Source organism: Macaca thibetana, chromosome 5, assembly GCF_024542745.1.
Source record: "Macaca thibetana thibetana isolate TM-01 chromosome 5, ASM2454274v1, whole genome shotgun sequence".
NCBI classification, from domain to species: domain Eukaryota; kingdom Metazoa; phylum Chordata; class Mammalia; order Primates; family Cercopithecidae; genus Macaca; species Macaca thibetana.
In genome coordinates, this window is record NC_065582.1 from 42,785,811 (window position 1) to 42,804,568 (window position 18,758).

The window sequence follows — 18,758 nt, forward strand, 5'->3', positions numbered from 1 at the left end:
TATTTGGGAGGTAGAATCAAGACGATTGAGGGAAAGACTAGATGTTAGGTTGGGGCAGTGGGGAGGAAGGAATCAAGTACGACAACCTTACTGAAGTTATAGCAAAGTTCCTAGAGTCATGATATTCAGGAAGAGGTTAAAAAAGAAATTGGAATTCTCTAAAATTTTAAAGATATTTATAAATCAGAGAAAATTTACAAATTATAAATGTATAAATTACAAAAATTTACAAATCGTATTTTCAAATTATAGAAAAAAAAGATAGTAGTGATTCTGATGGCTATCAAAATCAGACCTAAAATAATCGGAGTCTCCCTTCTAAAGACCCATTACACCGGACGCGGTGGCTCATGACTGTAATCCCGGCACTTTGGGAGGCCGAGGCAGGTGGATTACCTGAGGTCAAGAGTTCGAGACCAGCCTGGCCAATGTGGTGAAACCCTGTCTCTACTAAAAATACAAAAATTAGCTGGGCATGGTGGCATGCGCCTGTAATCCCAGTTACTCGGGAGGCTGAGGCAGGAGAATTGCTTGAACCAGGAGGCGGAGGCTGAAGTGAGCTGAAATGGCACCACTGCACCCCAGCCTGGATAACAGAGTAAGACTGTCTCAAAAATAAAAAAATAAAAAAATAAAAAAAACAGACCCATTACTTTTAAAAACAATATTTTAAATAAATTAACCTTACTTAAAATCTGAAAGTTGACCCTCTAAAAGAAGGCAAAAGAAATAATTGTAGACTGCTTCTTTGGAATTCACTTGCAACACTTTTGAATGCCTTCTTTATTTCAATTAAATTATTGTGTTGATTCTGATCGTTTATAGTTTAAGCCATTTTTTTCTGTTGTTAATGATGAAATATTTATTCCCTGTGATGGTGGTAGACTGAAAACTTCTGAACTGATTTTAACCAATGGATATAATGATTTTTCCTACTAAGACTTTGACCAGATTTGTAAAAAAAAGCAAATAAGATAGATTTGTTGTACTCAGTTTTGCACTTGATTTGGTGAAATGATGATCTGAGCAATCTCAAAAAGAATAGAAAATACATCATATTATTTTAACGTCATGAGGTCACCTGTATAATTGATTATTAGCTAAAGGCTATTTTTAAATGTTTGCCTATTACTACTGAATGCACAGATATTTTTAAACAGTTGAGAAGCCATGCCTATATATATATACATGCTTTTCAAATTTCAAAACAAAAGTTTTCACAGCTCAAGTAAATGAGAAGTTCAGTGATATTGCTGTTTCACCGCATAGAAAGAAGAACTCCTTTTGAAAGATGTATTTTTAAGTGTCTTTCAAAGAAGTTTGGATTTGGGCTCCTTGTGGTTCCCAGGAAGTGAAATGAACCATAAATGAGATACATCAAAAGTAACTTACAAAGAACTTTTTAATATTAAAGTGATGAATCAGAGCTCAAATTAACAAGTAAAGGAGTCCGTCTATAATGAAAATCTTTTTCCAACATAACACTTCATTATAAAGGGAGTTTTTCTATAATAGAAGCAAGTGTAATTACATTTTTATATATAATTAGGACATTATTATCATTTCACCATATCAAAGTTCATTATAAGACATCTCCGATACATTTTTCATAGAGCAAAAATAAAAAGAGAACAGGAGTCCTTCAATTAGACTCATATAAGGACATCCACAGAGACTGAGAGAAGCTGATCAAACAACTTACTTAGCCCAAAAGGGACCAGGTAGAACCCACGTTGCTTTTATAACACAGAAGTTGCTTTTTTAAAATCTGGAATAATTTCTAATTATAGTTTTCACTGGATCCTATTCAACCCTACGAAATTAAAGGTGCAACATTCTCAGCTTAAACCCAACTTTCTCCAGCATTGCAAGCCGCTGTACCACAGATCTTCGTTGTTTACTTGGCTTGGAGTAATTCATATTGTCTCTGCCACAAACATCTGTCAAACGGGAGGGAATCCACTGCTCTGTTCACTAGTTTTATAAAAATAGCTGAAGTTCCCTTTTTCCCTTACCCCGCCCTCTTGTAACATCTTTGGAAGATAATTAAAGTAGCTTCTAAAAAGAAAGTGACATGTTTTAGAACAAGTTATGTAACAGAAATGTTATATAATAGATTTATATATAAAAAACAGATTACATAACAAATGTCTAGTCGAACATGAAAAATTCGTCAGGTGTTAGGATTTGTAAACGTGTGGGCAAATAAATTTTGACTTGTAGAAATTAACATATTAACATGTTCAAAGTTAAAACAATGCATTTTATGCATTATTTTTACAATGTAAAAATTATTTTACATTACATCTGCTTATGATTTTGAGCGGATAAAATGAGGAAGAGAACATGATGCCAGAATCGACTCTTAGTACTCCAATCTCAGAAATTCTTTTCAACTTCCTGAAGACGCCTCACTGAGCAATGCCACCGTGAATTTGTCATGTATGTTCATCTTGGTTTTAGGATCTTCAGTCTCTGCTCTACCTGAAAGACGTGTGGATATGTGCCAGGGAAAGATTTTTGTCTGACCCAAGTAATTATAAAGTTAGCACTTGGAGCTGTAGAGAGCTTCCGCCTTGAACAGACGGTGAAAATTTGACTCACAAAAGGCCTTTGCCTGACCTTAAACTGGGTCTCTGACTCCGTGGCTGGGGATCTTTCTGTTCCACCCCATTCCAACAGCATTTGTTGTGTTTTTTTATTCCTATGCTTCCAGAAAATAATTTTTTTACAACTGGATCATTATCTCTATTGCACTATGTAACTTATCTTTATTTTAAAGGTTTTTATTGTGTGCATGTGGTTCTTTTTGTTTTGATTTGTTTTATACGATGCCATCTGAAGTCCCCACTTTGTTTTTGAATAGCAGTTCGATGTGAATTAATATAGTAAACAAATAAAACACATGTAGACAGCCTCCAATACTAATGATTCAGAAGGTACTTCGAGGTTTCCAGGTTTATAATTTTAAATAACAATTATTAAGTAATCATGGAAAGGTCATAATTAATAGGGTTTCCTGAAATTAAATTAATAGAATTTAAATAGAGAAATTTGTGTATGCCAATTTTACCTCAGCTCCACAGATCCTTTTATTCTTTGTATTTCTGATACTTCTAGATGCATATTATTTCTTATAATCATAGATTGCATATGAAAATGTTAAAGAAGACTAGAGATCTAGGTCATTTATGACAGAGATGGATTTCAAATTGTGCTCTTATCACTTAAATCACACCACACTGCTTCTCAAAATAAGTGATAACCCATACATGTAAAAATTGTGATGAACTTTCACTTGTAGAGTGAACATTCACTTGTAGAGTTGTAAATATAGTTTTTTAGGTAGGGTGAATCCTGTTAAAAATTGGCTCAACTCCTTACTTTCTTAAATCAAATTTAATGATCAGTAACTTCTCACTATACCCACGTTCCTGCCTGTAATCAAAGTTGTTTATGATGGTATCATCACTGTGTTATGCATCTAGTATTTCTGTACTTTTTTTGAATATTCATGAATTCTGTTTGCAAATAGAATTTTCTATGAGATATTATTCCTTAGAACAAGACACTTTCTCCTTTCTCTATCATACTAAAATACGAAATATGAAAATGATAGTAAAGGTATAGTCTTTGTTAATGATTCTTAGAGATGGAGAAAAAAACCTGCTAAAATACTGTCTCATTTCTTGCCTTTTTATTCTAAAAACCATAAGTTAGCACAGTGATGTGTCACATTTCTTCCCAATTAAACTTAAAAAAAATCTTTCAGGTTCGTTTTTAAAATATTAAGAGTTAAAAGTCTATAAACTATCTTCTTTTTTTTTAAGTTGAAATAAAATCCATAGCCTTTGTAAAACAATCAACAGAAGGGTGAGTTAATCAATTATGGGATTAATTTGATGAAACCTTTTATCATATGATCAAACTATGTTAACTCCTGTCCTATCTCACAACAAATAAATGCTTTGACAGAAAATGAACAAGTTTCTGTTGTGGACAATATTGTCATTCAGCTGTGCTTGTGTGCCTGGCACTTGAAGTTTTGGGACCATTTCAAATGAAGTCACCCTGTCAGTCGGGTGCCTCTGCATAAACTCCTGTGTTTGATTATAATTGGTTTTGCATGCTCTGACTTTTTGAAATGTATGTGCTCTTTGTACATTCACATACATTTGTTTATATGTATTTCTTCTATTTGACTATAGGCACTTTGAAGGAAGAAATCCTATTTTCTATTTTATTTTTACCTTTTCATGGTAGCTGGCAAAGGGCTCTGCCCACCATGGGTTTTCAGTAAATATCATTGATACGTTTTCCAACTACCAATTACTGTTACATTATGGTTTTTTACTTATTTGTTTTATTTTAGTTCTATGGCACTGTACTCTCTGAAATAAGCTGAAAACTTCCTTTCGAAAACATATGAATACTGGTGGGGAAAACTGGGATGGAAAGATGTTAATTTATTATATGACCCCACTGCACTTGTGATAAATACATGCTAAGGTTTCAGATGACTTCCTCAGGAAATGTCAAGTTTGTGCTCCGTATTTACAGAAGAAGCAATTTTTTTCACAAATCAAAGAAAGTACAGCTTTTTCCACTTTGCTTTCAGAATACATGGCTGGTGAAGCACTCCTTTTAGCCTATCAAAGGACTGATCAGGTGTTCAGAGTCTGAAGTTATGCGGATTCATATTTAATTATGTTGGCCAATTATTTTGCTACACTTATAGAAGGCGGAGGATGGTGACATGGTAGAGAATTCCCAGACCACATAAGTTATTGCTATCCCTCCTAGCCATCACTCTCATACTATCTGCATATTCCTATACTTTTTTTTTTAAGTCAAACTTTCATCTGTGAAAAGAAAAGCATTAAAATAAAGCACAACAGAAGGAGACTGCATTTGGAATTGAGCAAGATGTTCAAAGTGCTTGCATTTTAGAAATGCATTTTTTTCTCTCCAAAAAGGAAAATTTCTTGATCTCATCATGTTTGGAGTAAAAAGCTCTAGACATGTCTTTACTACGTTGACTCCAAATTGGATTGATTTACTACATTTGAAAATAGGAACTCTGCTCTTTTTAACCTTTTGCTCCTTGAGGTTAATAGTAATTATTATTTTTCACAAAATATGTGCATTATATTTATATTTTATTCTAAGTGATGGCTTTATTTGGGACAACATTTAAGGTGAAATTAAAAGCAGGTTGTGCAACATGTAATGGGATGACCAGTTCTTAATACATTATACTATTTTCTTGTGCAGAAAAATAGGAATTTTACTAATGATAACTATCTAAAGAAGAAGTATCTAAATCTATTCCCTTCATTAATGTTTCTGACCCTAGGTAAAGGACAATTTATAAAAAGCTGAAGGAAGTTTGTTTTAAAGTTTTATTTGTGGTTTCATGCTTGTTAAAATGGAGTAAATCTTGTTATAATTCTCCAAGTGAACCTCTAACTTCACATTTCTGCTCTAGAAAATTGGGCAGACAATAATGCACTATCACTCACAGGATTCCATCTTTTTATTTAATGATACAACCAAAGAAATATACTTAAAATTATTTTTCTTCCATGAGAGCTGCTCTTAAAATATTCTCCCCGCAGCTCTCTATACAAGGCTGTATATTGGGTATTTTGCCCTCATCAAACCATCAGTTCATGCTGTATACATGCTTTCATCCAGAGAGATGCTTAAGGGCTGACCACAATGCTGATAGCTGCTTTCATAGAACTCCCAGCCTGGCAGTAAAGCTCACAAGAAGAGCACAAATATGAGCTTAATGCTTTCATTATTTCCAAAGCAGTGTTAGCTTGTTTTTTCCTTCGCCTCCTCAAGGACAGCTGCTTTCTCTGGGAGACTTGCCCCCAGGTTGAAACACAGTGAGGCCACAGTGGTTCTTGTGGACAGAACCCCTGCTCTGTGGGAAGATACAGCCCCGGCCCCGATGCTGTGATGTTGCATCTCAAGGGCAGCTTGGACAGCTGTCATGGCCAGCTCATCTCTTGTTTTCTCTGACCTCTTCTGACCTCATTTCATCCATAAGTAATGTCTGAAGTTTCATCCAGTGGGCGATGTTCCTGCTCTGATAATGTGATTATTAGGTATAGCAGTCGACCAGTTGGCCAGATGAGCATGGAGAGTAATCTTGCCCAGACACTGTCAACCCCGACAGATGGCTGTGTCAGTCATGTTTAAAGGCACTGTGTGCCTGTTCCCTCTTAGACCCCTTTAAGGCTATACCAGACAAGTTGAGTGCAGGAGAGAAGGGCCAAACAGTAAGACTGATGTGAAACCCAAATGCCACAGACACAAGGATCAGATAGTAAAAATGGACACTATGATGACTAGGGGGTGAGTAGGTTTGGGGTATTGTCCAGGAAACTAGTCTCAGAAGTATTCTTTTCCATTCATTCTAGTTTTGTTAAATCCAGGGCACCGTTCTCCCACCCAGGACTTATGTGTGATTAAAGAAACATCCCCCTCGAGTTGGAAACAGCGTCTAGGTTTCAGTCACTACTTGTTCCTCAGCAGCACTCTTGTGCAGGGCACAGCCTGCTCAACTGTCTCTGTCAACCCCATTTCCCTACTTTTTCTTAAGTAACATGAGCCAATGACTCTCTTCTCTTGCAGCATCAAGAGCTTGCCACCTCCAAAAGCACATGGCCTGGACAGCCACTCTTTGAAGCAAATCTGCCATGTATCCATGTATTCATGCTGTGTGTATCACTTGGGAAGCCAAGATTACAGACCACTATCTTCATAACACATACTTAGTCTTATTTCTGTGGAGGGATGGACCCTTGTTTCCAAATAGCACAAGTGGGAAGCTTTGTTATTATTTATAATTAACTGGTCTGTTCCCCCGCCTCAAAATAAAAGAAAGTGGTCTTTACACTCTAGGCACTATTTTAAACAAATGCAATGCTTTTTCCCAATCTGTGGAAAGTTTTTGCATTCCGGTTTTGTCACTCATTCAGATTTATTCATTCATTCATTCAAACATTAAGAAGAGTGTGTTATCTTCAATACTCTTTTAGGGCTGGGAGAAACAGTTGGATAGGGGCATGGTTGCTGTTTGTCTTCACAAAGCTCACAGTGTAAGAGGGAAGAGGGATGATCTTTTTCTATGTGTCTTATTAAACACTTACAAACTGAGTTCCTTTTCCTCAGAAAGATGTGCGGGATTCTCAACATGTTACATTGGAACTGCCCACCTCAGGATAGAGAGTATTGAAGAGGTAGGCTAATGAGGTGGTTATTGGCAGAAATTTTTAGCTGAAGCTCTATTCTGCTAATCTAAGTCCCCCAACAGTGTCTCTTAAATCCAGCCTCTTTTCTTCAGCTGACACTACCATCATCTCAGTCTGGAGAACTACACATGTCTTAAGTGGTCTCTTTGTACCAGTCTGTTCTAGAGGGGTCAATATCCTTTCCATATAACCATCAGAGTTATTGTAGAAAGGACATCTGATTGTCACCCTTCCTCTTTGTGGAAGGTTCCAGTTGGCTCCCTGTTGTCTGTAGGGTGAATTCTAAATGTCTTAGCTTAGAATATGAGTCCATGTAGTCTGCTCCAAGCCCAATTCCCTAGTCTATTGCCTCTGACTGTATTCCCTCTCCTCTCCTCAAATGCACAGCCTAAGCTCTGGCCACACTGACATTCTCACCATCCCCAATGCTGCTGATTATCTATGACTTCAAGTCTCTCCATCATCTTTGTCCACTGGGTAAGCTTCTCTCCACACATGAAAGATGCAGACCTCAGATACAGTCTCAACACATGTGGCCTAGAAAACAGTGGTATTCCCTCCTTGGAGATCCTCAGCACTTTTTCATGCCTTCAAAAGAGATGACATTATAGGTTTTCTGCTTACAGATGTCCTCTCCATTAGGGGATGAATTCCTTGAGGAAAGGGGTTGGGTCTTACCCACCCTCCTATTTTAGGGACCTGGCAAAATCCCTAGCATGCAATATCATGTGAAAAATGCTTCTTGAATGAACAGATACATGAAAGAGAAATTGACTGTGCCTGCTCCAAAGCCTTATGTCATCAGTGCCCCTCTGTTTATTGTTGAAAAGAGCTTGATGATAGATAGAGTCATTCCATGGATGGTAGAGTGAGAATATGACCACCTCTGGCACACACCACGTTCAGTATTTGGGAGAAGAGGCTGCCGACACTTTGAATGTAGCCACAAAGAGCAAAGGCAGTACACAAGCAGTTAGCTTCTTAAGCACAAAACCTTTGTCCCTGATTTCTCACTGCTTACCCATTATTAGCAGTTGGGTCGAGCTTCTCTGTACAGAGCCACTGGAAGTCTTTATTTTCCCCGTGATTATTTTTCTTGGGTTTCGAAGAAGTATAGCAATGCTATTTGGGTGATTGCTTCTCTGTGATGCCAAGATGTTTTAGAACAATGTTATGATGGCTGGTCGCACCTACTACCACTGAGACAAGCCCAGAAGTTAAATTATGAAGCAAACGTAAGCTTTGAAGAAATTTTTATTTAATCTGTATTCCCCTGTTTCATCCGCACATCCATCCAGCACAATCTGCATCATTATTAGCCACATCAACTTGCTTTAAAAAAAAGAGTAAAAAGTAAGACATCTGTGTTATAGCATTAATATATTCAAAGGTTTTTACTTTCATCTTGCAGGCATTAACAGTGTGTAAATGCAATGTAAGCGCAACTTACAACTGCACTAAGTTAGCAGAAGAAAAATGCACTTAGCATAAAAAGAAGGGGGGCTTACAAAAAAAATAAGAAAAAGGTATGTTTATGTGGAGGGGGCAACCAGGATGGGACTTATGTAAAAAGCAGAGTTTTATCCATAAATAGAGTATTTTGCCTATTGCTCTTACATAGCTTTATTTCTAATTGCTAGCACAATTTCTAAGGCACTGAGGCAACCCTCTAGCAGTGTGCTGAAGGTGTGTTTGTGCTGCTATGCCCTCTGGCTTGGCTGCCAGCCTATTCCCTTAGATCAGAGCCAGAAGGCAGACTGTTTTCGAATACCGATCACCTCACCCGGACCTAATCCTTTGAGTTCTCTTTGGCATCTATTCCTTCTGCCAGTTTCCTCTTCTGTTCCTCTCTTTTCTTCTGAAGTTGACAACAAAGACATCCTCAGGGCCCTCCTTGATGTAAGACCACTCTTGATGTTATTACAGTGTGGTTTTTTTTTTGTACCCTAAAGTTGTGCTACTTTTATATTCAGCTAGCACAATATTTGCACACCAGAAGATAAAGAAAATGTGAATATGTTATACAGAGTGATCGTTTCTTTTTAATTTGTACCCCTCAGTGTTTTTTGATGTAAACCTTTTCCTTCCCTGTCACTCATCTCCATACCTGATCAAGAACCTGAAGGTCTCTCTTTATAGACAATGTTACTTCTATACCTTAAATTGGCCTGACCTGCCACTTTTAATTTTAAAAATATGGCTGTATGGGATATGGATGAATATGGAATTTCTATGAAGCACAAAACTTTTGAACGGTTCCTGTCCTCTGTGATAGTGAGTTTTAAAAGGGAAATCTCCAAAGAGCTAATTAGTAGACAAGTAGAGCTGAGCCTGAACAAAGCTGAAAAGATAGCAGATAACTAAAAGGACCTGGCCATAGCTGACAAAAATCAAAGCCCTGACAGAGAGCTGGCAGTAACCTTGGGCTGCTAACTGACAGGGACAATAAAAAAAAAAACAACAAAAAAAAACCCCCTCTGAACCTGGCAGAGAGTGACAGCCTTACTACCGGCTCTCTGAAGAGCACGGTATCCCCACCACAAGGAAGCAGTAATCTTCCAGCAGGCAAAACCAAAGGCTTCTGCCGCCCGCCCCAACTCCAAAAGATGTGCGCTGGCGCCGATCACGGCTTTTGGAGGAGAGGGAGAGGGGCGGCCCAGGAGCTTTGAAAAGTTCCTTGAAAAGTTCCAGGCCGGTGGTTAACTTGACAGTGGATGTCCTTCTGGAGTGGTGGGAAGAATATGGAGGAGGACAAGGAGTGAGGCGGCTGCTGGAGGCTCAGGCAGAGGAGCCCATGGAGAAAAGCGGAGGGAAAGCCCTGTTTGGAAACAGCCCATGCCAGCCAAACCTGACCTCCAACAAAAAATGGTTGGAAAGAAAAGGAGTGGCATTTGTAAGAAACTTGAGACATGCAAGGAAAAAGGGAAGGTGGAAGTCAAGGAAAAGAGTAACAGCAAGGGCAACAGTAGTTCTTCATTAGAGAAATAATTTGCAAGGAGTAAATTATTTGTGTGGAGCAGAGACCCGCATTTTAAAACGACTAGAAGAGAGAAAAAAATGATGTTGAAAATAACTCTTTAATTCACTATGAAGAGAGAGGAAGTTCTGGAAGGTTTATATTAGGTTTAGGCACTAATGATCCCTATTCTGAAATCCTAAGGGTATAAAGGTCACGAGAGGTAAGGGAATATACTTCTGTGAACTGCGTGATCTTAACATTTCTGTGTTTATGACATTCCATTATATATTTCTGGACACATGAACAATTAATGTTTAAGAATCAAGCCAAGCCCTGACAAAGTGCTACAACTATTAGTAGGGTGGCACTTGAAAGCAAGCACTTAAAAAACATTCTACTTTGAAACCCAAATGCTAATAACATACTTTAGGTGGTTTTTATGATCCCTAAATAAGGTCTTCGTTCCAGACAAGTTCTTCTGGTTCTATATTTATTCCTTCCCATGATACTAAAATCTAGATTCGTACTGGCATTTTAGCACTTGAAAATATGATCAGTGGTTTCAGACTCCAGGGATATTACCTCAGATGGAAACAAGTAGGAAGACCAGGTGAAAGCTTTAGAAGTAGAAACCCAAGGGATTTTTTTTTTTTTTTTTTTTTTTAACAGAAGGGCATATAAACATGCTTAAATTCCAGGAAAATGCAACTCAGTTTTCTTCCTCAGATTCCAGTGCCTGCAATCATAGACCTCACGACAGAGGGGGAATGGAAGGAAAACTGTATATTTACTATTCATTTTGAGAGTGTCATCCAGTCCTCCCTGCAGCACAATCCTGTTTCCACAAAGAACACTTTTGGCAACTTAAAAAACTTGGCTTGACTCAGAATGAGTCCGATCTCATACGTCTGTCTGAATCGGAACAAGAATGACAGATAATGGAGAAAAGTCTGGGTCAAGAAAATATTTGAAGATTTTGATCATGGAAAATCTGCCCCAGACTACACTTGGGATAAAGGAATAATTTTCTTTTTTTGATGTGGGCTTAAGATTCAACATCCACTTGGGAAAAATAAATGTATATCAGAAGACTTTGTTTTTTAAAAATATATCTATCTGCTCATATTTAGAGCTCATATTTAGAGCTAAAACAAGCTTGGATTTGTTTGCTTTTTTGTTTTAAGTAAGTAACTTAGGAGTTAGTATAAAGTACACTCTAGCAAATATTTGCTTTTGGGTTCTCCTTAATTCATATTAACAGGAAAAGTCAGGATTTTCTGTTTCATATTTAAAGATGGTGCTTCTAACTCACCTATAGTAGAACAAGTTGTCAGTTATTTAGGAATGGAAAACGATTTTTGATGAGCCATTTGCAGGCTACGCCAAACATTTTACTGTCACACACTAACACATATTTGTGGTGCCTGGCCAGGATTCGGATGAATAACAGGGAGAACTGGAAGGGTTTTAGTCTCTTGTTGTACAAATGAGGTTCCTGAGGCCCAGAAAGGTTGAGAAACTTGGAGCTCAGTGGTGGAGCTGGAAGTAGAGCTCAGTCCTGCCTCTCTGCAGACTGCTCACTATTGAGAAGCAAAGGAGACAAACCAGTTTTAGTCCTGCCTGACTTATTTGTCTGCTTTGGTATAAGTCAATTACTGCTTTGACCTCAGGTAAAAATAAACTGTCCAAATATAAAGACTTTGATGATCATGGGTAGATAGTGTATCTGAAATTCCCCCTTCTCCCTTTCTCTCTTGAAAGCTTCCTCTGTTGCCATCTTCTGTGTTCTTTCTTTCATTTGTCTTCATGAGACATCAATTTGAGAAAACAAAACTAAAGTTGGTTATTGGTTTCCCCTCTAGCACCTACAATGGCATCTGGCATACAGATAGAATGGTGGCTGGCATACAGCAGGTGTTCAATAATATTTTTCTCAATAAGTGGATGAACCAGTGGTTTTCAATTCTTAGTTGAAAATCAGACAGTGGCCCAGCTGATTTTTAAAAATAACTCTCCATATGAATTTTAATTAGAAATCATAAAGATGACCCAAATAGTATGCTTCCTCTTTTAACTTTTACTGGTGGTTATACTTACTTGATTGGCCCATCTATAACTTACTTATGAAAACCCCTCCCAAATTTGATTTATTAATGTAAATGCTTTAAATCCTTCCTCCCTTAACATGTGCATATGTTTGTATACTTAAGTGATTTTCCTTTTGCAGTTTTGTGTGATAAAATCTTGAAGTATGTCATAACAAAATGGAAGAGAGAGAGTTGAAAACACACTGTCATCTAGACACAGATTATATATGCTTCATTTGCATAATTTTGGACAGATTTCTCTTTTTTCCTGAATGTCTTCAATGGGAATTCTATGAATCAGAATATATGCTTCTTAGTCTTTTTAACAGATCCCTCTGTAGCACATACATTGCTATCAACACAAAACTATGAAAATTCGGCATTTTCCAAGTCTCTGCATTCTGCTATTATTTCATCTCAATGTTGACTTTGCTTTAATTTTCTCTTTAGAGGACAAAAATGTATCTAAAGGACAATATGTATTTTAGTTTTTTAAAAAAAAGATAAATGGTCCTCAGTAGTGAAATCTCTGCACCTATCCTATGATAATTTTAATATCCTTTAGGAAAACTGTCAGAAGATATCAATATGTTAAATACCAAAGCATCTCTAAGAAAAGTCAGAATATTCAATATCCTTTTGTTGGCATGAAGTGTCACTCTGCATCAGTCTTTGTCCTAAGTAGCCAATGCAAACTCTTTCCATTATTTTGTTGTAGAATCACAGATAATTCCTTTTTTCTTTCCTTTTTTCATTTCTTTTTTTCTTCCTTCGTTTTCTGTCCTTCTTTCATCTCAACACGTAATTCAAAAGTATAGAAAGATAATATTTGAGGTCTTTTAAATACATTTTGTTAATATGATTTTTGTTTGTTTTTGAAAAGATTTACTTAAAGAGATTTATTTTTAAAGCCTCTGCACTTCAGTGGAGACTGTGTTTTCCCATCATTAAAGTGCATTTATAGAATTGTTGTAAGCTAAAATTTTCTATCATTAATGTACATTTACAGAATTGTTGTAAGCTAAAATTTTCTATATCCTTTAGATTGGAGTAAGAAATAGTTGATGGGAAATTTTCTTTATATATTTTTATACTGAGGGCTTCTACATGTCTGCAAATGGAATAAGTCACAAGGAAGTTATCTGTGAAAATGATGCTTATAAGACACCTTAGACCTCTGGTTACAGAATAACCTTAGCTAATCATACTTCAAAAATGATTTTGCTTCCTTTTGTAATAAATGGCATTGTCTCTTCCAGAAGTAGACAATATGCAAAATGATCCTTTATGATTATTTTCTTATTCAATTTTATAGGGTTCTGCTTTATGAAAGAGAATTTGTTAAAGGATCTTGAATATAAAGTGAATCTACTCAATCAAATTAACTTGGCAAAACAGGTTGAATGCAGTCAAGCGGTTATATTGAGAACTAGTTGAATTCAATTAAAGGCTATTTAGAAAGAAAATAATTGGTAATAATTTTCTCCCAAAATAAATGGTGACCAAATTATTCTTTTTATCCCAAAAAGAATAATTAGAATCTTTAACTTCCGGAACAGCCTTCAAAGTCCATCACTCCAAAACATATTGCTTCAATGCCATAAATGGTATTTAGAATAGTCCATGAAAGCTGATTTAACAGAAATATTGTACGTTGGCAGTTGAAGTTTGAATATATTCCCTTAGCCAAATTTTACTTTCATAATTTGAAAAAGGATCACTGTGCTCATGACACAGCTTCCATTTTAGACCTTTGTAGTCTAAAATATGATATATTAAATTTCTACATCTCTCTCTATCTGGGCAGGATTAAGAATAAAAAGGTAGAAACTAAAGAACTGTAGCAATATCTCCTTATCTAACCCGCAAGTTTCCCTTTCCTCAGCTATCTTATTTGTGAAACAATGATTGCCAATTCCAATGTATCTCCAACAGAGTGAATGAGAGATACATACACTTCAAAAGTAAAAGGGGGCAGAATACTGCTTAATGATTACATTACATTTCCTCCAAGTTTTCCTAACTTCTCAAAATGCATAAAGCATCACAACAGAATCCACTACAAGATCTCCAATTTTGTGGCATAGACAAACCATTTTGGTGTTTCAGTTTAGGACTATATGCTGAGAATTACATTTTTCATATCTTTGGTAACAGTTTCCATCTTAAAGTGTTTAGAATGCTACATGTGCATGCTTCTTGATGATTATCTTCCAAGTTTATAAATGGGAAAAGTAGAGATTAAATATGTTAGCAAAGTTTGAAAGTCAGAGTTAAGGCCAAGCTTTCCCTTAATGGAGAATTTCCCTGGATTCTCCGTGAGGCCTATCTTGGTGATTTGATTGCCTCTTCAGTCCTCTTCACTCATGGGAAACATACTGGTACCTCTTTTTCATAAACAATCACAGAATCGTATTTAGTATTAAATTCAAATAATTCATTTTTAAAAAAATTAAAATAATTTCCAGCATAATAGCCCATAATTACTTCAGAGTTAACTTTTCTAAGTGAAGATGAACATACCATGCTTTTCTCTAGGTTTTTCTTCTATATTTGATAATTACATCAAATGATGCATATATCCCAAATTTGATTAAGTTCACTCACAGTAAACACCAACAATGGGTACACTCAGCTCTGGTTGAAAGCATTGTAAAAGCCAGCAGCTGTTCTATGTAAGGGGCTAATTATGCATAATGAGTGTCTAATTTGAGAGCAACACAAAGCACATTTCATCTAAAAATCAAAGAAATTGATGTGACACGCTTAAGTATCTCTTATGAATTTGTTGATTGTCCTTTCTAAGTCAAAGGATGAGGAGTCAGTGAGCACCACTCTCTACTCTTAGCTCAGGAACCAGAAAAGAGAGTAATTTTTCCTTTGGGAAGGACTTATGACCTGTGTATCCTGCTGAATGATACTGAGTACCTTGCTATTTAGATAGGAATACCTTAGTTCAGCACTGAGGTGCTATGTAGTGGCATTGAAGGCCAACTTTGCCCTTCCTCAATATACCTGCAAAATATAAAAGTAGTTGGTGGTGTCAACATGTTGGCAAATTCAGGAAATCAACCACAAACTTCTCCTTTAACAACTTGCCTCATATTTATGAAATATCATGGTCAAAGTATATCTGAAACATAAATACTTAAAGCCTGACGAAATATAAAACACTACTGATCCTGCTATCCTCTTTAAATTTTATACATTACTTCAAAGAAGCAGCATCTATTTGTACTTATTTTCTCACATTCTAAGGCAGGCAACGTTGAGCCCTATACTGCTTCAGAATCCACAGAGGCCAATCTGCATTGCACTGTCCTCTGTAGATACTTGGCTCTGTGAGAGAAGACAGCATTTCCATCTTGCTTATCATTCTATCCAAAATGTCTATCCCAACACCTGACACATAGTTGGCAATGAAGGAATATGCCTTGGATAAATAGAAATAGAACAAGTACGGTTATCCAAATGCTTTGAGCTTGAATGCTGTCTAGGTAATTGGATGGACAATTTCTTACAATTTTCATTTTTTTCTAATCATTTTTGTCCTTTAGGTGATATAACATACTTTATTACACATGGTGAGGTGAGACCCTCAGAGGGTTGAATCATTCCAACTGATGGATGTACTATCACCAGGTAAATATGACCCTTTAGGGAGGAAAATGCATACTTTTGAATCAGACTTTGGCTGGTATCCCAAGGCATTTAAACCCTCTGACCTCATGTTCTTTGTCTTTAAAATACCCACTTTGAAGAGTTGTTTTATTAGATGAGAAAGTGAATATAAACTCTCTAGCATCACACCCAATAACAAATAACAGGTCTGGATTTCATGTTAACTCCTTCCCTTTCCTTTATAGCAGTATATAGATGACTATTAGATTCAGAATCAGAATTTGAGTGAAAGAATTCTTAACAATACATTAGAATATTAACCCTCTTTTTTAACTTCACTGTAATCTGTGAATTATGCATCATTTTTCTGTTTTCGCTTATAGCTTTGGAAGGCCTATTGTCTGCTTATTTGATCTATAATCTGTTCATAAAACATATAAACTGGTTCTTGCCTTAAACCCAAATTGCACTTATCATCCAAATTAAGCATAGATATATAGACATAGATTTATAGCAAGAACAGAAATGGTTACTTAAAGGAAATCAACGTTAAACATTAAACTCAACAGGCCATATTAAACCCACATTAAATCCACCTGAGCTGCACTCGCCTCTTGACAGGGTAATTGTAAGGGGGACTAGTGAGGCTGAAGGGTGAAGTGATTGCACAGATGGTGAGAGGGTGGAAGACAGGTGTTTGAATAGACACAACCTTCTCACTAGGTCTGTCCAACTCAATGATTCTCAATATATTTTTCTTGCCCCACAAGTTCCATTTTTATTCACAGTGGTTTTGCAGATGGTGACTGAGTAAACAGATACAAATGACAGTAAAGTGTGTTTAAATATTAAACATGACATTGACATGGGCTGATCTAGCCTTTGGAAAGATAATTGTGTACAAGGTGTCCTTTTGTGATGACAGGCCCTAAGTGTTTAATGCCACCAGTGGCCATGAATCCTAAAAGCTACAAGCAGGTTTGGCTGCCAGGAGAGAATCATCAAATCATAAGACTTATATGTGATCCCTTACATTAGAGTGAACAGTGCATTGTCTTTCCTAGTCCCTATCACCATAGAAGAGAACGAGCATGTGTAATAGGTCAGCTTATGTCAATATATTTACAATAACATACAGGAATATAGGAAGACAACAGGAAGCTACATTATGCTGAATCTGGCCCTGCCAGAGACCACTCCAAACAGCATTTAGTCAAAAGTCCTTGAGATAGCCATCCTGGAATGTTAGAAGCTAGTCACTGTACTAAGTAAGAAATACAGATTTTGGACTCCATTGTTTCAGAATAAAGCAAAAGGGACAGGTGACTTGTCTGAAGAGGACTGCCATTGCATTCTAAATTCCATTAGGAAAAGATAATATGAGCCTTGCTGTGGAGAAAGTGAGTCAAGTTGGTAGAGAAACAAAGATCCTAATTGTATTCTTTCTTTTATACACAGTGCTAGTAATGCCACTCTTTTATCCTAACCACATTCTGACCTTCAGCAAGATTCCATCTTAACAGAAAAGGACCACAAATTCTCACCCTACAGCAGCCAGATTAAAAGACTGTGGACACTGAGCATCACATTACTTTCATGGGGGACAAAGGCAAATGCTGTTCTGCACACGACACTCACAGGCTCACTGTCTTCATCCCTCTCATCAGTGCTTCGGCACTAAGCCTGGTCAGAATGGTAACACGTGGGAGAAGCAAAAGTGCTTCTCTCTCTTCTCTCTGCAAATACATGCATAGGAAGCGTTGCGTGTGTTCTACCTAAGCAGCCTCCTTGGGACAGTAAACAAGTCTAGGATGTTGGAAATTAGAATTTTACTTATTCATACAATATATTGAGTGCTTGTCAGCTGATAGGACCCATGACAGGTGCTTGGAACAGAGGGATGTGTAAGATGGATGTGGCCTCTGTCTTTATAGGACTTACAGCCAACTGGGGGTCATAGCACACAAACAATTACACAAGTAAGTATTAAAGTATAATTATGTGAATTGATGTATATAGAAGAAGTAAAATTTATGGAGAGCACAAATCACATAGTGGCATGGCCTAGGCTGGGAGTCAGGAAATCTTGTCTGAGGAAAACTGTTTATGCTGAGACAGAAAGCATGAATATTGGTTAGCCAGATGAAGAATAGGGAAGAGTGTTTTAGTGTTGGCGCAGAACAAACATGAAGTCCCTGGGATGGGAAAGCATTTGCACATGTGAGGAGAAAAATGAAGATCAGCACAGTTGAACATAAAGATGACATTTGCAAGGGCAAGATGGTGTAATTCCTTGTGGTAATGTATCCCTTGTGCAATGGGAAACTGTTGAAAAGTCTAAATAGAGATAGTGTGGTGTTATTTTTAAAAGTTCACTTTGGACGTCATGAAAACGAGAGAGATCAAAGGTGGAGGTGGGAAAAGGGGCTAAGAGACTACTGTAACAATGCAAGTGAAGAGATGTTGATGACTTGAACTAGGCTGGGTGATGTGAATGGAGAGAGACATATGCACATAAGTTAATTGCCTTTTCCTGAAGCCCTACCTGGGCCTTGTCCTTTTTCACAGCTAATTAGGCCAAAGCATTTAAATCATATCTTACTTTCTGGGAAAGAATTGCTTCCATTTCTGTAAATGGGCACAGCAGTACTTGTATTGTCAAGAATAATGGTTGGTTCAGCCAGTCACCATCAGGAAGATCCTAACAATGTAAGGCTAATTCGTGTACTGGATGATACTGGATTAAAAGTGAAGCTATAGTACTTCTACCCCTTGATAAGCTGTCCTCTATACAGGGTACATTGAGATAGCTGGTTGCAAGTAATT

At 36.9% G+C, this 18,758-nt stretch overlaps 1 pseudogene; it reads right to left on the reverse strand.

The window, feature by feature from the left end:
* Positions 1 to 17,477: 17,477 nt before the first annotated feature.
* LOC126954820 (uncharacterized) lies at positions 17,478 to 18,298 on the reverse strand (annotated as a pseudogene).
* Between the last annotated feature and the right edge of the window lie 460 nt (positions 18,299 to 18,758).